Genomic DNA, 26,430 nt, shown 5'->3' on the forward strand with positions numbered 1-26,430 from the left:
TGGCAAATACAGTTTTAGCTATGCCAGTAATTACATTAAATGTGAGTGGAATAAATAAATGAATGACAGTTATAAATTATCCCACTGAATGACACAGCAAGATACAACTATATGCTGCTAAAACAGTTACAAGAGTTACTTTAAATTCGACAGTTTCTTTAAAACAGTTGCTTTAAATTCAAGGATATACCTAGGATAAACATAAAAAGATGTAAAAATATATATCCTGGAAAGGCTAAGTATAGTGGAGATAGAATGACTATTTAAATATCAGACAAAACATGTCTTAAGACAAAACTGAAGACAAAAATAAGCATTTCATAATGACAGAAGATAAACTAGAGCAGGAATATATAACAATTATAAATATTTACACACCTTAAAACAGATCCCCATAATATATGAAGGAAAAACTGGCAGAATAGAAAGAGAACTAGTTATATTAAACATTGTAATTGGAGTCTGTAATATGCCTGTATCAGTAATTAATAGAACAAGCCCATAAGTATGTAGAAGACATGAACAGCACTACCAACTATGGTAACTTGGTTTAATTAAAATCCATAAAACACTATGCAAGAACAGAAGTATATACATACTTTGCAAGTCTGGATGGAACTTTCACTGGGATACAACTTATGCTAGATCACCAGTCACATCTCAATGAATTGATCTGTATGTCTATTGTTATGGCAATATGTTCATGCAAGTCCACTGATTTCATTCTTTTTTTTTTTCACCCAGGCTGGAGTGCAGTGGCACACTTAGAGCTATCCCAGCGTTGACCTGCAGGGCTCTAGAGAGTCTTCTGTCACAGCCTTTCAAGTAGCCGGAACTACAGGCGTGGGCTACCCCACCTGGCTAATTTTTTATTTTTATTGTAGAGACGAGGTCTCGACAAGTTCCCCAGGCTGGTCTTGAACCTGCGGGCTCAGGCAATCTACTCTCCTTGGCCTGTCAAAGTGTTGGGGTTACAGGATGAGTCAGATTTCATTTTTTTTACCTTAAAGTTACTTTGTTATTCTTGGTCCTTTGAATTTCCAAATACATTTTTAACCAGTTTGTCAGTTTCTATAAAATGCCTGTTTAGCTATTCATAGAGATTATCTTGTAGCTACAGATCAATTTGGGAAAATTTTCATTGAGTCTTTTAATCAAATAACTCAACATGCCTCCATTTATTCACTTTGTCAGTAGTTTTGTGGATTTTAGTGAAGTTGTACAGATCTTTTGTTATATTTCTTCTTAGTTATTTTGTATGCTATTGTAAACAGTATCATCTTTTTAAATTCCGATTTTGAATTTGTTGTCTGCTAGTACAGATAAATATATTTTCGATATCAACTTGTGCCCTGTAATGTTGAATTCATTTACTTGTTTTATTAACTGTCTTATTTCTTAGGACTTTTTGTATACAGAATCAGGTTGTCTGCATATAGAGATGTACTTATTCCTTTCCAATCTGCATGTCTTTCATTTTTTTCTTGCCTTATTGCATTAGCTGGTACATCCTAAAAAATGTTGAATAGAGTTGATAAAATCGGACAACTATGTCTAATTTGTGGTCATAAGAAAGGAACATTAGCCTTTTTCCATTAGAGGTTTTTCATAGATGCTGTCTATCACCTGGAAGCAGTTTCATTACTAATTTCCTGAAAGTTTTTTTTTTTTTTCCATGAATGGCTATTGAGTTCTGTAAAATGCCTTTTCTACAAAGGAGATCTGAGGGAAACAGGTGTGTGTGTGTGTGTGTGTGTGTGTGTGTGTGTGTGTGTGTGTGTGTGTGTCTGCTCTAAAACTTAATTGTTGCAGTAATTGTACAACTGAATACTTTTGTCATTCTCATCAAACTGTCCATTTAAATTAAGTGTATTTTATTTTATACAAAATACATTTCATTGAAGCTGTGTAATAGTATTCCTGATGAGAGACAGATCATCAGAGAAGAGGTTTATTAAGCAATGATGGTGACAGCAATTCTATGACAATTACTTAGTAGGCACTCAGTAGATGCCAACCACGATTCTCTAATTGTCCCTATAGCAGACAAAACATTGCGACTGAAGGCAACTATCTGGACCCACCAAGGTGCTAAGGTGCTGTGGAGCATACTTAGAGTACTGTCTCCCACGATGGAGGCTAAACTTTTATTCCTCATAAATTGTGTTTCAGGCAGGTATATGTCAAATCATGAAAAATGTAACAATAACTATATCTCATTCGACTATAATCTATGTGACGTTGCAGAATGCATTTGTATCTTTACAAATGTTTTCTGCACTTAGCCCAATGCCCTGTGCATCCCAAATGGGCAAAAACCAAAAAACAAACAAAAAAACTTATTTATCAAATGAATGATTTTTAAAAGTCAATCTAATAATCTTGACAAGAGTGAAAAAAAGAAATGTACGACTTCACGTCCTTTACTTCTAAGATAGCAGGTCTTTACATTACAGTTTCTTTGCCTTTTAGTATGATAGCCTAAACAGTTGGCAAATTCCGCATCATGAAACCTCCCTCTCCATTTTTCTCCTTCATGGAGCTAATGTCATTCTATTGACAATTTTTAAACAATCCATGCTGTGTTATAGCAGTTAGGATTGAGTGAAGCCACATCAGATCATAGCTTCACCACTGTGTGATTTTGAATGAAATGCCTTACTTCTGGATGTCTTAGTTGGTTGCTCATTAAATAAGAATCACTGTAACTCGCAAGAATAAGCTGTGTCTGACGTAGGGCACCTGGCAAAATACCTGGCACAGAGTTCTTGCTCGTGAGTGTGTGTCTTTGTGTGTTTTTTTTTGTGTGTGTTGTGTGTGTACCTACCATTACAGCAGTACCTGCCAGCTCCTCAATCACTTAAATATACAAGTTTCCTGGTCTGCAAAAAATTCATCCTTATAGGACTCAGTGCTCTGAGTTGTAGCTATCTGGCAAATACACATCAAAGTCAAAATGTAATATTTATAAATATTTACCCACTTAAAAATAGATCCTCATAATATATGAAGGGGAAAAATAACCCTAGCAGAACTGAAAGAGAACTAGACATATCAGCCATTATAGGAGTTTGTGTATGCCTCTATCTGTAACCAATGGAAGAAACCTACAAGTGTACAGAAGACTTGAACGACACTACCAACTCACTTGATTTAATTAAGATTTATAAGACGCCCTACCCAACAAAATAAGTATATACATACTTTTCAAGTCATAATGGAACTCCCATCAGGATATATTTTATGCTGGGTCACAAATTAAATTTCAATGAATTGGTCTGTATGCCAAATTTGATCTATATGATTGATTGACATATAGATCAATCAGTCATTTGATTGATGGTTGCTCAATCAGTCATTCACCATCATCTAGAACTAATATACAAAGAAAAGTGTCCAAAATGTCCATTTTAAAATCTGAATAAACATTGATTAATCTGAATAACATTTGGAAGGAAAATATTCAATATTCAAATGTACCTGTTATCTTAAGCAGGAACTCAGTCTTTCCTTATTTTCACTTATGGAGAGTCTGAAAGTTGTCTCTACAAGAGAAATATTTTTTTCCTGATTAATGAAGTGTCTTCACTGCAGGGCCTGTGGCAGGGAGGCCCTCACTCTGGATTGCTTTGAGAGGATGGCCGGGCACTGCCAGTTGTCACCTCATCAAAGGCTGCCCTGACTTCTTCCTTCTTGATTTGCTGTTTTATCTCTTTCCAGCTTGAACCTCACAAGAAAAATCTCCCTTTGATTGAATGATTTATAGCATTTCTTCAGGGAGTTAAAACTTTTGTGAGGGATGTTTTTCCAGGTTTCTTGTATTTGAGACAGGTGGCAGCCTCTTTTTAACAATCAATTCAGGTGTTTTCCTGATTTTTGGTCCTTAGAGGAGCCAAGTTCTGTTTGTCTTGCTTTTCTGGGCTTGATGAAGTTCCAGATCTTTGACTACTGGGTTCACACTTGGTTGGGTACAGTGAATCTGCAGGGAATTGACCTTCTGCCTTTTATAATAGAAACGGTTTTATGTTTTTCTCTCAGGTCTAATAGAGATTAATTTCAAGTGATGAGATTAGGAAATGTGATTTTTATTTTCTTCTTCTCTCCCCTTCCAACGTTTCTATAGTAAACATGGCTTACTTCTACAAACAGAAAATGAGGACGTAGATTTTTTTTTCGAGACAGTTACTATGGGGTTACAGAACCTGATTATTGATAAATAAACTTGGAGAATCAGAATATGTTAAAATTGTACCTTAACATCAAGTTTCACAGATTCATTAAAGGCGCATTAGGCCTCATTTTGATTTCTAAGAACCTCAGAATTGTAAGTAAATACACTAACCATGAAAAAAGATTTGTGACACTTTAGAAAATTGGTAAATTCAGGGATAAGGGAGACATGTAGTCTTTTTATACATAAATAGCAAAGTTTTAAATTTAGATTGCTTTTATTTGCAGATCAGTTTGACTTTCAATAAAATATGGAAATTGAAAACACAGGTATCTTAGAGGAATTATCTCCCCACAGTTTTAGAGCATAATAAATCACTTCTAAATCTCTTCTAATGAATGTACTACTTGTATTAAATGTAAAGATATTGACATGGAGCCAGGGGAGGTTTCAGAATTTGTTTTCACCTTGCAGTGGCCTAGGCAACAAGAGGGAGTGGGTGCAGGGGAGGGGAAGGAGTGTGGGGCTGGGGAGATGAGAGGCTTTGTTTGAGCCGGGTATGCCAGCTTTATTTGCTTTTAGGACCACTTTCAAAAAGCAGCAACACATGATCGGGGTGGCAGATACAAACCTGGGCCTCCTTGCAGGATCTGATTTTAAAAATCACCCTTACAGAGTACGCAGGGTCTTTTATTGGTAGATCACCCTCACCCCTCCCTACTGCCCCCAGCAGATCCCTTTCACACCTTGCATCAAAGCCCAGTCCAGAGAGCCAGAAGAAGTTTAGAGGCCCAGGCCCCAGTGAGGAGGATGTGGGTCCTGGGGGGCAGCTTTCTCTTCTCTGAAGCCCCAGAAGCATGGCCCAGGTAGCCGGGATGCCTGGGCCACCAGACCCTGCCACAGCCCGGCTGAGCGGATCAGTCTCTTTCTGTTTCCTTCCAAAGCGCAGGCTACACAGCTCTGAAGTCGTCCCAGGACCTCGCGTCTTTCCGTTTATAAATATGGATGTGCTTTTCACACTCTCATAATCACACCCCTTTATTCACACTCCACTTTGGATTCACAGCCTCACAGCAGCTGAAACTTGGGCAGAGGGGCTGAAGGAACACACAGAGCCTGAAGCGGGAAGGAAAATATCTGGAAATGAGCTGTGGAGACTGATGTGGGCATTGGCTTTGACGGTCCTCGCAGACTTCGAGGAATGGTCACATCCTGTTTCCTTGAGGGGCTGACTCTGAATACCAGGAGGCCTCCCAGGGGAGGTCAAAGCTGCCTCTGTTCCCTCCAACCATGGCCTGGACATTTCTCTGAGCAGGTAGAGGCCTAAGAGTCTGTTATGTTGTTGTTGTTTTTTTGTTTTGTTTTGTTTTGTTTTGTTTTTTGAGTCAGAGTCTCATTCTGTTTCCCAGTACAGTGGCATGCTCACAGCCACAGCACCCTTGACTTGCTGGGCTTCTAAGCAGCTGGAACCACAGGCACACACCACCATGCCCAGCTATTTTTTTTTTTAAGAGACAAGATCTCATCAGATTGCCCAGGCTTGTCTTGAATCCCTGGTCTCAGGCAATCTTCTCTCCTCTGCCTCCCAAAGTGCTGGGATAACAGGCGTGAGAAACAATGCCCAGCCTGGAGGTGTATTTTTTAGGGCACCCCCACAATTGAGTCAGAAAATGAACAGGATGAGGTCATCCAAGCTAGCAGCAGGCACGAGAGTTCAAGAGAGAACCGCGTATGATTTGATTGTATGAAAGGCTATTTCTTCCTCTTTTTCTTATACCAACCCCAGTAAACATAAATAGTCTAGAAGAGACATAGAGGATATCTTCTGCTACATCTTCAGGATGCTTTCGCCTGAGAAGTTATACTTTCGCCTTAGAAGCCACAGCAGGGAGGCTGGGTACCTGGGAAGAGAAGCTCCTATAAAGGAGATTCAGTGGCTTCTAGCACATTCTGTCCACCCTGAAGTGTGTGTGTGTGGGGAGGATGTCTACTTATAAATCCAACTTGTCATGTGTGGGACCCTGAGCACATTGATAAACAGTCATGATCTCTTCTTAATCAGACAGTGTAACGTCCTGCACATGTCTTTACCACAGACTTGGGTGATGCTTCAGCCATCCAAGTGCCCCATGGACCTTGGAACCCTTCTCGGTCCTCACTTGCTGCCAGTTAAATGCACCGTCTGCTTCCTCAGAAGGATCAAGTCCCGTCAGATCCCAGGGTTAAGAACTTTCACACCTCACAAATCCTGTTTCCCAGGGAGTGAACTTGGAGGGACAGGTGCTTGAAGGGATGGAGGAGACTGCAGGTTGACAAGAGTCATGGCAGCTCTGCCAGCCCAAAATCGGGGTATCAAGTACAACAGTGGTTTCCTAGTGGCCACGTGGCCAATGGACAGGTAAGATGCTGCGTCTTAGAGTGGACCTTCCCTCCACTGCTCTGAAATCAGATGTGTCTGGGTTCCTGGCCTTGGGCCCGTCTCTTCTTATCTGTGAAGTAGTGTAAGCAATAGCTACCTGCCGGTTCCCATGGTAAATGGATGAGGTGACATGTGCACATCTCCAAGGGCAACGAGTGGCGCGTAGAAGGCAGCTATGATGGAAAATGCTTCTCTAACTTCAGTCTTCCTCCCCAGCAGGAAGCTTCGTATTCATCTGCCAACTTGGCAAGTCTACCTGAGGGTTTCCAAACAGATCAAATGGGAGATGTCGCAACAACCCTTCCTTCCCCGGCAGCCTGCTCCTACCCTGTCTTCGTGAAGTCTGTGTCCTGATCAGCAGGGACTGCTCTTAGACTGTTGGAGCAAAAACCATGGACCGAGTAGCTTGTGCACTAGCCATTAATCTCTCACAGTTCTGAAGGTTGGAAGTCCACGATCCGGGCACCTGCAAATTGGGCTCCCAGTGAGGGGCTGCTTCCTGGCTTGCCGAGGCCACTTTCTTGGTGTGTCCTCATGTGGTGGAGAGAAAGCTTGCTCTGATGTCTCCTCCTCTTCTGACAAGAGCACTAATTCCATCATGGGAGGCCCACACTCATGACCTCATCTAAATTTAATTATCCTCCCATACCTCCAAATGCCATCACATTGGGGGTTCATACTTTACCATATGAATTTGGGGGAACACAAACTGAAGGTCCATGACATTCAGTTGTTGGCAAACCAGAAGACTCCAGGTCACGTGATCACTGGCATGGCGCCCCATGCTTGTCTGTGTTCACCAGATTCTGTGGTCCCTCTCCGGACTGAGCCAGTCCTCGGCCTGATGCCCTTGCTCTGGGCTGTCTTCCCTTTCTTACTTCAAGCACTGCTGGGTCTCCTCACCTGGTTTTGGGCCCTTGCCCAGACGACCTGCTGTGAGCTTTTGCCCTAGGCCTACAGAGGGTAGGATAAAGCTGGAATCCCTTAGAATATTTGAGAATGCCCTTCCCTATCCGAACATATACATCCCTGCCTGGGCACTTGAAGCCTCTCCTGCTGTGTTAGACCTTCAGGCCACAGGAGACCCTACCTTCCTGGTTTCCATCTTGCCTCCAGAAGGCACCTGCCTCATCTGATCATCACTTTTCCACCTGCTCTCCCCCTCTCCTACCAGATTCCATGGGCCTTCAGGGTCGGGTCTGTGTCTTTGTAAATCCAAGACCACAGGGCACTCAGCACGAACACGGGCTCTGGAAATGATGCCCAAAGAAACAATTCATGGATTTTCCAACAGGTCTTATTTTCAGAGTGGAATCCAGCCTCTACAGTGAAAAATCCATCAGGAAGGACGATGGAACCCACATCCCGAGTAGCAGCCTGCTCGGGTGGGTGGCTGTGCACAGCTGTGTCCAGGACCTGCTCTGACTGCTGCTTCAGCAACAGTGTGGATGGCAGCGTGTCATGGATAAAGATTATAGCACATTTCCGCCATCTGAGTCAGAAATGAGAATGGTCAGACCCTTCACACACATTGTTAGGAGGTCTGGGCTTGGTTTTGGAAGCTACCCTGCCAATAACGGGCTGCCTCTCTTGACTTCTCTGTTGGGAGTGCAGTGAGATGGGGCCAGCACAGATGACTTATGGCCACCCTGGCTGGCTGCAGAGACAGGGAGGATATTTTATCACAAACTGTGATAAAAATCGTCCAATGAAACGATTACATCTACAGACAGTTCAGAGCGATAATATGACCTCTACTTTTTCTTCATATATAGAATTTGAATTCCTTTTGCAAATATGTATATCTTTTGTCTCCTTGGACTATAAGAAATAAATTATATAATAAGAAAAAAATTAGAGTCATTTTCCAAGGTACTCCAAACTAGATTATATTTGCAATTTTAGGAGTTCTGGCATGATGTTTTTATTTTGCTGTATTTCAATTCCATCTAAAAATGAAAGCCCAGGATGACCCCATTATCTTTTTGTCGAGAGTGGTCTTTCAAGGGGACTCTGAAGTGCATCATGGTTTATCCCTGAAGGACACAGGACAGTGTGATGCCAAGGACTTCATGCCTATGGAGCTAGGGTGAGGGCTGAGGCCAATTCCAGGTCAAGCACATTCCTAGGAGAGAAGCCCTGTCAGGTCACAGCTGGGACTGAGCACCTAGACTGGGACTGAGGTAACAGAGTGGGACAGGTCACATAGGCTGGGACTGAGGTAACAGACCGGGACTGAGCTTCTGCAGTGAGATCGAAACAGCCATGGGGCACCCCTGTACGCTCCTAGTTGTTTTCTCTAGAAGGATGTTATAGAGAGACAGTCATATTTCTTTTTCATGTCTTTACCCCCCTTTCTTCCTCCCAAACTCAACTCGGGAAGACTGTGGAAAGCACAGATAACTGGTGAGTTCAAAACCACCTAGTTCTTTGGAATGCAGGCTGATTCATAAATGTGATGTTTCCAGGTAAATTTTAATGTGCTATTGAATTACATTTTTAAGTAAAGAAAAAAATGACAGGTTACAGATTCACACAAGTTCTAATCATGAAACTGTTTTCCCATGAGAATATATTCCCAAAGCTTCACTTTTGAGAGGCTGGGATGATGGATACAGGGCCTTGCATTTCTAACTTTTCCCTCCAGGATGAACCTCAGGACTTCAGAGGTACTGGGCACAGGTTATGTCATGCATCAATCAGCATGGCCTTTGTTGCCCTTCATTTTGAAGCAACTGAAATTCCTTTAACGAGAGATGGCAGGACAGCAGAAGGAAGCCAGGGTGGCACAAGAGAGATCGACATATCAGAAGCTGGGACAGACCACCTGTCCCTCCCCCTGCCCACAGCAGCCTGCTGTCTGCTGTGAAGGAGCAAAAGCAATGGAGAGAGGGAAAAGTGGCCAAACACTTTCTTTATATTTCCACTAGCTAATTGTCCTCCACCCCCATGCAAATCCTTACATACCCGTTTCTAGAATTTTCCATGCAACATCTTTGTGGCAGGGCCCAACGTTTCACATCACTTTCCATGTGTCTTATTCAGTCTCTATTCAGAACAGAGAGAATGGCAGACAGCTTCTCAGCAAGAGCCACAGCTTGCAATACTGCAGAGCAGCGAAATGAGATTAGAGCCTAATGTGTCTAGACAGCATATTTAAACAACCAGAAAGGAAACACAGATATCTCTGGCTCACAATATTAATATTGGTACTACGTGGCTTTGTGCTCTCTGCTCCATTTTCCTTCTTGATTTCCCCCAAAGGGAACCCAGGTACTGGCTGTATATGGATTGAGGTCTTTGTTTTTGCTGCTTATTAGTGCTGGATCCAATCAATTCACTAGGGTCTAAGAATCAGTGCTTCCCCTATGAGTTCAAGTCTAGCAGGAAACTCATATCATCAGGACTGTGCCAAGAATGCACAAAAAAATCTCTTTTTTTGTATCTCCTTTACTGAAGATCACCATAACAACCTATTCTGAATTTGTTAAAATATGGAAGAAGAATCACTACATATATTATTGTGTGTGTGTGTTTGTGTGTGTGTGTGTGTGTAAATGAATGAACCAAGTATTTCTAAGAACATGTTATATAGGATGAAAAAATATTTCCTACAAAGTAGAATAAGATAGCAGAGTGCGTGTGACAAGGACAAAAAGCTTTGAAGGACAAGGAGAGTTGGGACAGTTGTGTTTAGGTCTGGGGAAGACACTGGAGTGAGGGATATTTGTGGGGCAATGCTATGATGAAATCAGAGAGTTTTCACTAAGGAAAGCACGAAGAACAAAATACAAAACCCTTAGGGGATATGCCCACCCATGGTCTCCAGTGCCGCAGCCCCAGGCAGCTTCCCATCTGTTTCCTCGCCACCCTGCCTCTCCTGCAGGACAGCTTCACACCTCACCAGCCAACCCCAACCTGAATCCTCTCCTTGGAGGAGTCCATCCGATCTGGCTGAAACCTGTCAGCGGCCGAAGACAGAGAACAGCGCCAGATATAGAAGCCTCCAGAACACTTTGGGAATAATGAGAGGAAGAAATTCAGATGGAAAGGTCTTTTTCAATCCTGCGATTAATTTTTAATGCCTCTTTACGCTCCTGCAAACAAAACTGAATGGAATTGTAATTCCCTCCTAGGAGAGAGAAAGAGTTCAAAGGAAAATATTGGAACAAAATAAATATTAATACAACCAGTTCTGTCTAGCAGATTGAATTCCAAAAGTTCACTTTAAGATGTTTGTGAAAAATTTTGGTCAGCTCTTCTAAAATGAAGCAATTCTACCCAGGACAGCTGAGGGAGGTGGAACAATGCTCAGGGCTTGGTTCTCTCAGGGCACTTGACATGCCAGACGCAGTAGCCCAGAGGTTCTGTCGCCGTTCCAAAGGGTGCTTTCTGCAGAAAACCATATGTTCCAGGTCCAACGGCCATGAATTTCTTTTTTTTTTCAAATTATAAAGATATGGGGTACAATTCAGGGTTAGGTATACAAACGTTGATTATGCAGTTACCCTTGTTGATGAGATATGCCCCTCCTTCCCCTAGCAGTTTCCCTCAACTACCAATCCCATCCCCATCTCTGATAGTTTCCCATTACTGTCAAACATTTTCTTATAGTCTTATAATTGTTCAAGGTTTGCTTATGAGTGAGAACATATGGTATTCTGTTCTTTGTTTCTGTGATAGATCACTGAGTATGATCAACTCTAAATCCATCCAAGTTGCTGCGAAGTCCATATATTTGTCCTTCTTTATGGCTGCATAATATTCCAGTGTGTATATGTACTACATTTTCTTTATCCGGTCCAGCTTCGATGGGCAACATGGTTGGTTCCATGAGGAACTCAAACGTACCGAAAGGAAAAAAAACCAAACAACCCCTTTAAAAAGTGGGCAAAAGACATGAATAGACACTTCTCAGAAGAAGATATATGGGCAGGCAACAGACACATGAAAAAGTGCTCAGTCTCACTCATCATCAGAGAAATGCAAATCAAAACCACATTGAAATACCACCTAACTCCAGTAAGAATGGTCATCATTAATAAAACAAACAACAACAGATACTGGCGAGGATGTGAAGAAAAAGAAAGGCTTCTACACGGCTGGTGGGAATGCAAACTAGAGCAACCTCTTTGGAATTTATTTTCAGATTGGGAAGAAAGAACTTCAGAAGGGCGCCAAGCATCATGTTTTTGCTAGCTTTCTGGGTATATTATGGTAGATATATCTTCACTATTCTCTTCAAGGTGTACTCAGTTGAGAAGTGGAGCAGGTGAGAGATCTTTGATGGGGCTTTGCTGATGCTATTGGTGGCTGAGCCTGTAATCCTGCACTTTGGGACGCTGAGGTGAGTGGATTGCCTGAGGCCGCGGGTTCGAAACCTGCCTGGGCAACTTGGTGAGACCTCATCTCTACAATAAATAAAAAATTAGCTGGGCATGGTCGCGTGCGCCTATAGTTCCAGCTACTTGGAAGACTGAGGTGGAAGGATCGCCGGCGCCCAGCAGGTCGAGGCTGCGGTGGCTGGGAGCGGCCACAGCACTCAAGTCTAGGCGATGGAGTGAGACTCCAACTCAAAAAAAAAAATATATATATATATATTCATATTTCATTGTATTCAGCTCTGGTAAGGCAAGAAAAACCTGAGTGCAGTCAAAGTGTTGGGTGATTCTGACGCCTGCTTAGATTTTTTTTCTCAGTTATGATGATAACTCTAGAACCATAATGTATTTCGTCTGCCCGCCCAGGGCACATAATGATCAACATTCTGTAGGAAGTTTAGATCTTCAGTTTCAGCATCTGCATAGCGCCTCTTCTTGTCCTTTAACATACAATTCAGGCACACGGATAAGAGGGTATTGGGAGCTAGTGTGCCTAGTGTTTTAAGGTACAAAAATGCGTCATTAGCAGAGACAACCACAGATGCTAAAGATAAGAATGTCTGTTCGCAAAATAAATGGGAGAGCAAGGACTTTGGAATTGGCCTGATTGGAATTTGCCTCAATCAGCGCCAAGGGTCTGAGAGTTACCTACTTCTCTACTTTTCTTATTTTCTAGATAGAGATCATAATATCAACCAGACATGGGAATGACCAGTCTGTGTAATCAAAGCCATGGGTCTATGCAAGTCTTGTGTGGAAATTACACATTACAACAAGACAATGTATGTATATAGCCATGAGTGTCAAGTGAAACTTTTCTTAAACAGAGTTGAACTGATTTTTAGAAAGCACAGTTGAAAGCATACTTATTAAAATTACATAGAAAGGGACATGTATTTCTGGAAATCCAACCTTATGAAAACCTGGACATCTAACAGTTATAACCATGGCTACCACTTACACAGAGTCTGAAAATGACTCTAAACAATTTGCAAATGTTAACTTACTTCTTTCTTACTTACCCTATGAGACAAGCAACAGTGACATTTCCAGTTTACAAATGATATAATTGAAGCAGGGAGAAGTTATACAACTGTCCAGAGTTCATACATCTTCTAAGTAGTGGGATTGGGATTTGAACCAAGACAGGAGATGTAAGAGTTCACATTGTTATTATTTAGCATTATGCTGTACTGCCTGCAAATTGTCTAAGAAATAGATAGGGACTCTGTGTATATTATGGTAGATATACTTTTAAATGTATGGAACATGTATCAGGAAAACCAGAGAAATGTCCAGTAATGCCAAAATCTGGGAAAGCCTTGGACAAAAGGGTGCAGGGAGTGACCATTACTGTAACTTGCAGTCAGACACAGGAGATGGGATGGTAAGGCCAGGAGTGGGGACGATCAAGCAGTGTAAACAAAGCCATGGGGCTATACAAGGGTACTAAATCATGATCCTCACAGGACTACAAATTCAGTGAAAAGGTAGAGAAGAAAAATGCAGATCAGTTTAGAAAGCAAACAGGTTAGTTTTCTTGCCTAGTCCTGGGTCTTAGAAGGAAAAAATTGCTTCCAGAGAGCCTATCACACGGGCCTGCCAACCAGGTGGGATGCATGCATGTCACCTACACCCAAAGGTGATGAATTGGCATCAACATGCCACACAACAGAATAACTCTTTGGCAACCACAAGAGAAACACAGACCACACTTCAGGGACTCACCTGAGGCCCAGTCTACCCAAGGTCACCAGATATAACGCCCACTTAAGATGACTTGACAATCCAACACATGAGGGAGACAATCTGCTAGGGCAAGGACGAAGAGACACAAACCAATCAGGGTAAGGTGTCCAAGACTTCAGATGATAAAACCTCTGGGGGAAATGATGAGAGAACATTTAAAATAATTGAAAGCATGAAAACAAGGACTCAACATGCAAGAAAAGCACAGGATGCAACTACGATGCCAGGCAGAGATGAAAAATTACTAACATACTGAAGTGGAAGGTTGAGTGAATGAGGGGATGAAGAGGTTATACAAAGCAGAGAGAGAGGTAGAGAATGGTAAGACTGAGCATCCTAAGGATTTACTCAGTATTACATCAAGGGTTATTTTAAGGACTAAATGAAATGCTACTCATGAAATGCTTTAGAGACATGAGCAATGAATAACTGTTTTTAAATAAATAGAAACATAGAACATATATGTGCATATGTGTGTATGTATGTGTGTATGTATATGTGTGTGTGTGTACGTATGCTTAACAGAATGAAGGGTAAACTGATTGCTCAACAACATAAAATGTAATCAAAATTCCAGAAGGGAAAATAGAAAGAATGGGAGAAAAGAACTAGTCAAAATATCATGGCTAGAATTTTTGTTAGAATTAAGGGAAAATATAAATTCTTTTAAGTGGAAGTTTCAATAAATCCAACTGTATAAATAAAAAATATACATATTTAGACTATCATAGGAAAACCACAAACTTTAAAAAAAGATCTTGAATTTGACTCATAGAAAAAAAGTTTTACTTATAGAGTGAAAATCTGCCTGACATGAGACTTATTAATATTAACAATAAAAGTCTTGTGGCAGCAAAATAATTCTCAAAGTACTGAGGGAAAACAAACTTTTCATAGAGTTCTATGCCCAGTTAAACTCTTACATACATAATGTTATTTTCAGAAGAAAATTGAGGAATTTCACACTATTTTTTTTTTTTTTTAAGCTGGAGTCTCACTCTGTCGCCCAGACTGGAGTGCAGCGGCCGCTCCCGGCCACCGCAGCCTCAACCTGCTGGGCTCCGGCGATCCTTCCGCCTCAGCCTTCCGAGTAGCCGGAATTATAGGCATGTGCTACCAGGCCTGGCTGATTTTTTGATTTATTGTAGAGATGAGGTCTCACTGCTCAGGCGGGTCTCGAACCCGTGGGCTCAGGCAATCCACTCACCTCAGCCTCCCAAAGGCGCGGGATTGCAGGCTGAGCCACCAAGCCCGGCTGGAATTTCACACTATTAACTAAGTTTCTGTAAAAGAAAAAAGAGAACGTGACTTTAGAATAAAAGAAAACTGAAGCCAGAATTAACTGCAAAAAGAATAGTTAATAAATCTAAATAAGTCTCAACTATCTGAAGCAATAAAAATAGTAATTATTACCTGTGATTGCTTGTGCGCCATGAAGAAAACGAGGAACTGAGAAATCAGGCAACAGTGTTGCATAAGGTGAAAGTACATCCATCTAAGTGACAGCCTTTGCTCTTGAGGAATACACAGATCACGATTAACTTACATTTAAAAAAAAAACTCAAATATATGTTAAATTTTTGAGTGTAACCCTGAAAAAGACTTGCAAGAGAATGTATGACCTTTATATTATTAGTGGGAATAACATGTAGAACAGAATGCTGCTTAATAGAAGAAGTTTTAACACATTTCTAGTAGAATTTGGGGACAGAGCCCATTTTCCAAGGAGGAGTGACAAAGAACTTCTCAGATCTGAATAGAGACATGTTGAGGAACGCTCCCAAAATGCCAGCAGAATAGATAAATAACCTACACACATAAACATATTGCTATGCAAGGCCTCAACCTCCAGGAGCAGAAGAAAAGCCTTGAAGGCAAACAGAGAAAGGAGAGGAGACTCACAAGGCAGTGACAACGCAACTGACATCGTGGTGTCCTTCAGTCACCAAAGCGGTTTTCTTCAAAGGCTGAAGGCATGTAACTGACAATTTAAGAATCAGAAAAGTCCAGACACAGAGAAATGATCACTAACACAATCTCATGGAGCGGCTTCCAGTCATTAAAAGAAATCAGTGGCAAGGAAATCAAATTCAGAATGAAGAAATTGGATGTTGGAAGCAGCAGTGAACAATAAAACTGGGTAAAGATGTTGGTTCATCTAGACAATGTTTGACCGAATAAAATGTTAATGCCTTGACATGCGTTTCTGCTTTCAAGTATGAAAATAATCATGCAGAATGACATCCAGACTCCTTCCTGTGGCTCCTGCTTACCTCACTAACGTCATCTCCCACCTGTTTCCCTTCATTCACTGGGCCCAGCCACACAGGTGTTCCTGATGTCCACAAATTCGCTGTGCCTCTTCGTGTTCTCTGAGTTCAACTTTCCTCAGCTAGACTGTGGGTAGAGCAACACCTGCTCACAGAATGTTGGGAGGATTAGGCAAAACTTCGGAAAGCCCTTTAGTCCACTGTGTGGCACTGAGTACATATGGTCTGCATCTGACAGTTGGAATTCCTCAAGAGTTCTGAACCTCGGAGATTGGATCCAAAGGAGACATAGACAGGTGCACAGCACTCACTCCATTGTTGCCCAGCAGGATCTTGTTAGCTACATCGTGTATACTCATGAAGGACTTATCAGAGACTACTCAAGAAATAGCACAATTATAAGAGTCTTGCTTTAAGAAAATCTGTTGTCTCTGAATATCTAAACTGTTAAAAACATCAACTTGGGTTGGATTACTCCTTGTATTAAAAAGTTACCTCAAGTTTACTTTCAATGTCAACCTCACCTAATGCATGCATGGCATCAAAGTCATGTATTTGTCATACCTCCAGACAGTTAAGGGCATACCTATTCAGCAAAACGAGACAATTCTCTAAAAACAAGTCTCCAGAGGCTGATATTCCGTGATGTGTGCACCAGAGAGAGGAGTAACCTGTGGTGAATTTTAAAAGTTCTCTAAAGAGAGCAAACCTGGCACCATCTCCTTTTCCACCAATTTTCATCTTCCACTGCTCCTTTTAACATTCTTAATAATAAATGTGCAAATTTCTAGAATGCAAGTTACTACCTGACACTTAGACTATTACCTGGGTGTGCTGAACCATGTATTGTTCCCTTAGTAACTCTGTCATGACACAGAGCTCACGGCATCTGAAATAACCAATGCCTGCAGTAAAACAATGTCATGCTAACCTTGAGAGAGAAATGTATTCAGCATGACTTTCTTTGTTTAAAAAAAATTAGTAAACACTTGTATTCCTACAAGGAATAATGTTAGAATTCTGATAAACATGTATTAAAAAGGAACATTTTGACATGAACCAGAAAGTTAGAAAATGATATAAAGTAGGAGGAGGTTTAAGAATATAGGCATTGGCAGTGTGTGTGGGTAGCTGTTGCTTTCTCTTCACTCACTTTCTTTTGTATTTGTATTGAATTTCTATGATGCCCAGAGACATTTAGACTCTTAGACACACATACACACACACACACACACACACACACACACACACACACACACACCCTCTCTCTCTCACTCTCTCTCGCTCTCACACATACACAAAAATAGGTTGATTATTTTGAGAAAAATCAAATGTGTTTATATGATAAAAGTTTATCTTTTCTTTTTGCCCACCTCCCCATCCCTCCCCAAAGTTTATCTTAATGTACAAATGCAGTAATGTTTTGACCACTGTCTGCTAATTTATAATTTTTGATTATTCAACAGGATTAATCTAGGTACTGTCAGGGAAGAAAGACATTGCTAGCAAAATAACTGTGCAAATAAATTTGCAGTCCTAAGCTAGCAATTTCTTTCCAGGTTCCCTCAAGCATATTCAAATTATCCAGTGGCTTGTCAACAACTGATAGATGCTAGTTAAAATAATAAATTAAAGCTCCTTGTTAAAATATCAGCCAATGTCATTTATATTTTTTTAAAGAAACATTCACTAGTTCAAACTCTTCATTAATTTCTCTGATTAAATTTCACTCACTATAATTGAAGTACACACATATACACACACTTACACCTACACACAGATGTCTAAATCACCTGAAGCCAAGTGCAGTGGCGCCTATCTATAATCCCAGCTCTTTGGGAGGCCAAGGTGGGAGGATTGCTTGAGTTTGAGACTAGACAGGATAGTGAGACCTCGTTTCCACAAAACACTAAAAATTATCCGGGTGTAATGGGGCATGCCTGTAGCTACTCAGGAGGTCGAGGCAGGAGGATCACATGAACCCAGAAGTTTGAGGCTGCTGTATGCCTTGATCGTGCCATTGTACTGTCTGGGCAACAGAGTAAGACCTCGACACACACACAAAAATTATCTTAAAGATGACTTCTAAAATCTCTAACTTGAGGTATTTATTGGTCTGAACTTGAAACATCTGTTCATCACAATTATATTATTATTTCTTTCACTGTTATTCCAGAATTCCTCTATCTCCTTGCTTTAGGCAGAATATCCCACTTCTATTGTTTGGTTACAGAATACAAGGGCTCTTTAATTTTGATTTTTGACACACCAAAGAAACAAATCTCTTTTTCATTTTACACTTCAATGTGTGTATGGTATTGGATTTGACAGAGTGATAGAATTCAAGAATACTTTTTTGAAAAAAATGCCAATAAAAGATAGTATTATGGAAGCAGATGTGTCACCCATATGTGATTTCCAACCTATGTAGGTAGCTCTTTCTAGAAAAAGTTTTATCACTTAAATAAGATGTAATCAGAAGACAAGCTCATAACTTTACAAGGGCAAGTTCACCTTGCACTTAATCCAGTTTCTCAATTTCAGGGAAAAACTATTTCTTAAAGTTCAGGAGCATTGGAAAGGAATATTTCTATATCTTGAAATTACCATCCTGCTTTTTCTATTTGCCCTTTTAAGATAGTTAAATGCTATTGAGGATTTTTTTTCAGGGTTACAGCAACACATTGAGTCATGACTCCTCCAGAGAAGAACAATCCAGGAGCTTCCTATTTAGCAAATAGGGAATTAGGTTCATGAGACACTGACTAGTGATTTGAAGACTAACCAGCTGTGACTCAGTGCCTAAGGTTAAGGCCCACTAACAATTTAAAAGCTAGGAGTGCAGGCAACAGACATAAAAAGCAGAAGGCAGCTGGCAGTGGGACCACAGAGGAGCACATGCTATAAAAGAGAAATTCTCCACACTAAATGGGCTGCAGGGGAGAGCACCTGATGCTTTTCTTGGCTAGTTAAAAAGAAGGGGATGGATCACCATAAGCCCAAGCAGAACAAACCAGAGGAATGAGTCTGTGGAAAAGCGTGAGCCAATGATGTTGATGTTCTTCTAGCATTTCTCAGTAGGATGCCACAGAATGTCAGTGAGATTTTCTGTAAGAACACATTGTAGCTTTGTTTGAGAAACACTATACACACCCATTTTTTCACATCTCAGTGATCAAGAGAACAATGGAGATGGACTTCAAGGGCTATTCTGAAGTCTGTGGAGAAATCGGAAGAGTAGAGTAAGGGAGACATGGCTTGTGGGGTGAAACAATTGTGGCAAGACAGACAAGTACTCAACTTGGAGTCAGAAAGTCAGGGTTTCTCTGCCTATTTTGCTACTAGTACTGGCTGGATGGCTTAGTTGCCAGCTCAGTTCAGTTGTTATTTGTTGAGCATACCAAGTGTCAGTCACCATATTGAAACACCAGCTTAGCTGGAGCTTGGGAAAACATGGCTTCTTGGAACCTCCGTCTTTTCCTCTGAAAAAATGGACATTAAATTACTGAATTCTTCATGTAATCAAAATTGGAATAAAGTCTGTGAATGTGCTAAAATAATAACTAAGGTAGATAATAAGAAATTATTTTACCCAATGGACACGCTAAATGACTCAGTGACTTTTTCTTATTTCATTCCATAACTGCCATATGGAAGCAAGAATGGCCTGGGAAGCTTTCTTTGGATTGTCAGGCAAGGACAGAGGTAGTGCTTTGACTCCTCCCCATAGTAGGAAGTGTTGTACCCATAGTCAACCTCCTGTTGGATGGACACCTTGTCCCATAAGACAGAGAGTGATAGGTGTATAGTTCCCCAGTTGGTGCATGGTGTCCTGGTGCCTCCAGATATCCTCTGGCACAAATGTGGTTTTGTAAGATGTCAAAAGAATGGAGGATGGGGCAACCCTCTTTCAGGTCCCCTCCTGCTGAGGGAGATTTCTATATTCTTAATAAACTCCTGCTTTCTCAAAAAAAAAAATGAAGGATTTATGCAGCCGAGGTCTGCGCCTACCAGGCTATACCAAGGAATGCAGCTCTAGTTTTCCCCCAAGCCCATTTCATGACAAACCACACGAGGTGATTCTACCATGTCAACCCTTTCTAGGTGAGAGCACTTATGCACAGAGAGCTTGAACAATGTCCCCAAAGCCATTCAGCTGGCCAATGGCAGGGCTGGGGGCATTTTCTGTGGTGTTTATTCTTAATTGTTTTTACAGACAGGGTCTCACTTTGTTGCCCAAGCTTAGTGCAGTGGTGTAATCATAGCTCACTATGACATCAGACTCCGGGACTCAAGTAATCCTCCCACCTCAACCTCCCAAAGTACTGGGTTTATCGGCATAAGCCACCATACTCGCTAATGTTTAATTTCATAAGTCAACTTGACTGCTGTAAAGGACCCCTAGATAGCCAAAGAACAAAAAACAAACAAACAACAAACATGATTTCTGAGTGCATCTGTAAGGGTGTTTCTGTGAGGGATCACCATTTAAAGCGGTAGACTGAGTAAAGAAGTTTGCATTCATCACTGTGGGTGGGCAAGTTCACTCTTCTGGGACAAGCGTCTTCTCTACCTTGGACAGCAACACTCCTGGTTTATGAGCTTTCAATCTCAGACTGCAAACTTACATCATTGACTCTCTTGGTTCTTAGGCTTTTGAGCTTGGATTGGAACCATCTAGGCTTTCCGGGGCCTGCCGCCCAAATCTGCAAACAGTAGATTGTAAAACTTTCCAGCCTCTATAATTGCATGAGCCAATCCTTCATAAAAAATTCTCCCCCCACACCCCACTATTGTTTCTGTTTCTCTGGAGAATTCTGACTAAGACAGACATTGGTATAAAGAAGTGGAGGTGTGCTGTAACAAATGCCTACAGATGTGGAAGCAGCTTTGGAACTGGGTAATGGACAGAGGCTGAGAGATTTGAGGTGCCTGCTGGAGAAACCTACATTGCAGCAAACAGATCATTGAGGGTGATTCTGATGAGGGCTCAGAAGGAGGGGAAGAGAAATACTACATAAAAAATCTCAGTCTTAGAGAATGCTTAAGTAATCATGAACAAAATGTTGGTAAAAATATGAACAGTAAAGGCCATTCTGATGAGGCCTCAGAAGGAAATGAGAAACGTGTTATTGGATGACTGGGGGAAATATACTTGCTATCAAGTAGTAAATAGCTAGGTTGGATGATGCTTGTGTTCTAGTATTTGTGAAAGGTAGGACTTGCAAGTGACAAAATTGGGCATTTGTCTCAGGAAATAATTAAGCAAAGTGTCCAAGAAGTGACCTGGTTTTCTCTCAACTGCTTATAGTAAAATGTGAGAAAAAAAGAAATGATTTGAAAACCAAATTATTACTCAAGAGGGAAGCAGACCTTAAAGATTTTGAAATTTCTCAGCCTGTCCATATTACAAAAGAAGGAGAAAGCATATTCAAGACAGTAATCATCTGATAAGGAGATTAGTAAGATCAGCCATCTAAACAGAGTCCAGGACTTATTGTCCATGACAATGGAACAGTGACCCTGAAAGTACTTCAGAGATCATCAGAGCTGCCCCTCCCATTGCAGGCCAAGAGTGCAAGGACCCTGGGGGCAACCTTATCCCCAACCCTCCTGCACACTCATCCCTGGTATCACCTCTCATCTATGAAAAGCTCTGTTGTTCCAGACCACACTTGTCTCATTGTCCTCCTTCCTCCAGGGCTCAGCCTTCAGGGTGGGCACCTCTGCTGCTCATTCTATGAATTCTAGGTTCATGAGAAGTTCAGCTTCTGCCTTCGCTTCTCCCTTTCTATCATTGCATGACAGTCTTCTCCTTACATAGATCAAATCATCCAGGATTATATCAATAACTCCTGAGTCTGAGTCTGTAACCATCACCCATTTCCTGTCATGAGATTCCAATCCCAAGACCCAGCTGCCCACTGTGAGTCTCCCTGCAGGTGTCCCACAGGTGTGAGATTGCACAGCATGCAGCTGCCCCAAGCATCATGTGATCTCTGTCTTGGGGCATCATGAATCATGCCCACTTCTACAAGCCAGGAACCAGGAGCTGTCCCTGGGCTGTCGCCATCCTCACGGCCCACCTATAGTGACACCAGAGCCAACAGGTGATCTCCCATTCAACACTCGCCACTTCTTCATCCTCAGTACTAGCAGCTCAATTCACATCAATACAGCCTCTCACCGCAAATGCTGCAAAACCTAGGTGACCTCGGTGCCTCTCTCTAGCCACCCCCCACCCTTCCTAAGATTGTAGCCTGCACATTCTATTGAAAAGCCAAACCACTCTTTCTCAGAAACCCTCTGCAGTTCCCCATAGCTGCCAGGGTCCAATTCTTGCTTACTCTTCCAGCATTTTTCTCCTCCCTCTCTGCTTAGCTCTTCCACAAGCATTTGACCATTTCCAGGTTCTCTCTCTCTTATCTTTAGAAATTTGCATGTGTGATAGCAAACTCTCATAGGCCAACTTTCCCTGACCCAGTCATTACCTAACTCCATTGGATGCCCCTTTTCCAAACCTGCCCAGAGACCAGGTGAGAGGCCCTCTTACGATGTCCCAAGACCCACGAGAATGAATACCTCTGTAGTTGCAGCCACATAAGAGAGTAATTGCCTGCTCACTTGTCTGTGTCCTGTGCTAAAATTCTGTGCTTCTCAAGGGTGCTTATTAACATGCATATTTTTTATATTGAAAACTTTTTATATGCCATTATAGTACCTGAATAAAATCCCATCACATGGATATATTAGGATTGATCAAGTCGTTTTTAAAGCAGAATCAAGGTAGAAAGGTAATGTTTAAGATGGAAAATCGTAAGATAGAACTGTAACACTAAAAACCCAGTGTTTCATTTCACATTGTTCTGAAATATTTATATGTCAGTCACAGAATTTCCTGCTGTGCTTTGTGAATGTTTTCACCATATGCTTAGTTTCTTGATAACTATATGGAAAAATTTAAGGAAAAAAGTTGTCAAAAGTTACAAGCCTGCTATTTTGAAAAATAGTCAAACTTACAAAGTCATTTAAGGTGACATCGATGGAGACTTAGTATCTATTTCTATGGAAAATGTTCTATATAACATTTGAGACTGAGACCACATTGCTGTCAGTACTTGGTGCTACCCAAGAGGTCATATTGTAAGCTAGATGTCATACGACAGACAATACAGAAGATGAAAAGATAATGGTCACTATATCATAAAAGTAATGTTTGACAAAACAACAAAACACTGTTCAAAGAAATCAAAGATGACAAACAAATGGAAAAATATTCCATGCTCATGGATTGGAAGAATCAACATTGTTAAGATGTCCATCTTACCCAAGGCAATCTACAGATTTAACACAATACCCATTAAATTACCAGCAGTATTCTTCTCAGACCTGGAAACGACAATACAGGAATTCATATGGAAACATAAATGACCACAAATTGCCAAAAAAAATCCTCAGCAAAAAACAACAACAACAACAAAAACAAAACAAAACAAAACAAAAAAGTGGGAGGCATCATGCTCCCAGACTTTAAGCTTTATTATAAAGCTACAATAATCAAAACAGTCTGGTACTTGTACAAGAACAAGCATATAGACCAATGGAACAGAATAGGGAAGCAAACCCTCAATTACTCAACCAATTCATCTTCAACAAAGCCTCCACCATCAACCACTGGGGAGAGGAGAATCTATTCAGTAAATGGTGCTGGGAAAACTTGCTGACCACATGCAGAAGATTAAAACAGGACCCCTACCTATCCTCCACACAAAAACCAACTCTAAATGAATCAAAGACCTTAACATAAAACCTCAAACTATAAGAATCTTAGAAAATGTAGAAGACACCCTTATGGAAATTGGAATTGGCAACCAATTCCTGATCAAAACCCCATGTGCCCAGAGAAGAAGAGATAAGATAGACAAGTGGGACATCATCAGACTGAAAAGCATCTGCAAAGCTAAAGAAACCATCAAGAAAGCAGGGAGACAACCCACAGAATGGGAAAATAATATTTGCCAACTGTATATCTGACAAAGGCCTAACATCTAGGATCTACAATGAACTCAGATGTGCTGAAAAGAAAAAAAAAACCAAACAGCCCCATTACAAAATGGGCAAAAAATATGAATAGGCACTTCTCAAAAGAAGACATACGAGCAGCCAACAGATACATGAAATAATGCTCAGCCTCACTAGTCATCAAAAAAATGCAAATTAAAACCACACTGAAATACCACCTAACTCCCGTGAGGATGGCCATCATCAGCAACTCAAAAAACAACAGAAGTTAAAAGGGAACACTTCTACACAGTTGGTGGGAGTGACAACTAGTACAACCTCTGTGGAAAACAGTGTGGTGATTCCTAAAAGATCTGAAAATCGACCTTCCATACGACCCCACAATCCCCCTACTGGGAATATATCTTGAGGAACTTAAATGACTCTATGCAAAAGATACCTGCACAAGTATGTTTATCATAGTATTATTCACAATAGCAAAAACATGGAACCAACTGTGCTGCCCATCTAAAGAGAACTGGATAAAAAAAATGTGGTACATATATGTGATGGAATATATGTAGCCAAAAAGAAGGACAAAATTATGAACTTTGCAGCAACTTGGACAGACTTAGAGGCTATAACTGAAGCATCCATCACAGAAACAAAGAACCAAGTATCACATATTCTCATTCATAAGCAGACCTTGAACAACTTCGTAATACTGTAAGAAAGGGATTGCAATAGTGGGAAATTGCCAGCGGAGGGGGACACACCTCATCAATAAGCATACCTGCATAATTAACATTTGTATACCTAACCCTGAATTGTATCCCACATGTTCAAAATAAAAAACTAAAAAAAAGACCCCCCCCACAAAACAAAGAAGAGAACAAAAACAAGAAGAAGAAAACAAAAACAAAAAAAGAGAAAGCAAACAAAGTAATGTTTGACAACATGATGTTAAAAGAAAATAGTGAGTAAAATATGCATGCAGAAAGAGCACACAGCTTAGGTGGGTGATTTGTTAAACTTCACAAACCAGCAGAACCGCATAGCTAGCCCCAGGTCAGGGATCAGGGCATTGGTGGCACTCAGACATCTGTTTCATGGATCCATCTCTCTTTTTGACCCCCACCAAGGACTTCTGCATATACAGTAGCCATGGCTGTGTTTGTGTTTGATAGAAATGGAACCATACACCACGTATACTTTCTTATATGTGGATTCTTTTGCTCAGCATTGTGTGTGTTAGGTGTTGTAGGCTATTCATTCTGAAGCCTAGACATTTCTCGCATAGAAAAGTATACTCCGTAATTCTATAAGAAAAGGATTGACAGGTGGGAAACTATGGGGGGTGGGGGCAGGGAACTGGGATTAACAGTAGTCAATATCTGCCTGGGGAGGGGGGCACACCTCATCAACAAGGGTACCTTCACAATGAATATTTGTATACCTAACCCTTATCTGTACCCCACGATTTTAAAATAAATTTCTTAAAAAAGAAAAGTATACTCCATAAACACACAGAGGACTGACAGGCAGCAGAGAGAATACCCTTGTTCTCCATAACTGAATAACTGTACAGGTCAACTGAGGCCTGCAGGGAGACAGCTGTTGGCTTAGTAAGTAGAGGCTTTCTGATGATTCTAGGCCCAAGCAGTAGATGGTTGGTCTTAGGGAGAATTTTCACTCTCCAATTCTGGTCTAGATGACTGTGTCTAGGACACCACAGGAGAAACTCCCAGGTCAGGTTGTAGATTAGACTCAAGTTCCCTTCCTACTTGAAGATTCTGGAATTCTTCATCTGGAATACATTTATAATATGCTCACTTAATGAGAGGCCATAGGAGATGGAACTTGTGTACTTGTGTCCACTGGACACCATAGCAGAACATCAAGGGACCCGCTCATGAGGTCTTTGGTCTATGGACCACAGTGCGTCACCATGTGTGGTTCCCAACCACCTTTCATGGACCCAACCCAGTGGCCCCATGACTCATGTGAGGGCCTCACACCTTTCCACCTGTCTCAGCTTTTCCCGGGTTCTTCTGAGAGTTACACATGCCTACCCTGAAAGTGTAGGGATAAATATTGCCTTATGCGGAGGACTTTTCACCAATGATAGATGGAATTAGAGAATGTAAGTATTGATGAAGGATGCCAGACTCTGTAAAATATTTAAGGTGGTTTATTCTGAGCTAAATGTGAATGAACTTAAGCCTGCACCACCCATCCCCAGGAGGTCCTGAGAACGTGTACCCACCATGGGTGAATTGTAGCTTGGTTATACACATTCTAGGAAAACAGAAGGTACAGAAAGCTATAAATCAGTAGGAGGGATCGACATTGGTTTGGTCCAGGATGGTGGGGTATCTCCAAGCAGATTCAAAGATTTCCTGACTGGTAGTGAGTTAGCGAGAGCTAGCTAAGGCATTT

Source organism: Carlito syrichta, unplaced genomic scaffold (genome assembly GCF_000164805.1).
Source record: "Carlito syrichta isolate Samal-C Ts95f unplaced genomic scaffold, Tarsius_syrichta-2.0.1 Scaffold287411, whole genome shotgun sequence".
NCBI lineage: Eukaryota > Metazoa > Chordata > Mammalia > Primates > Tarsiidae > Carlito > Carlito syrichta.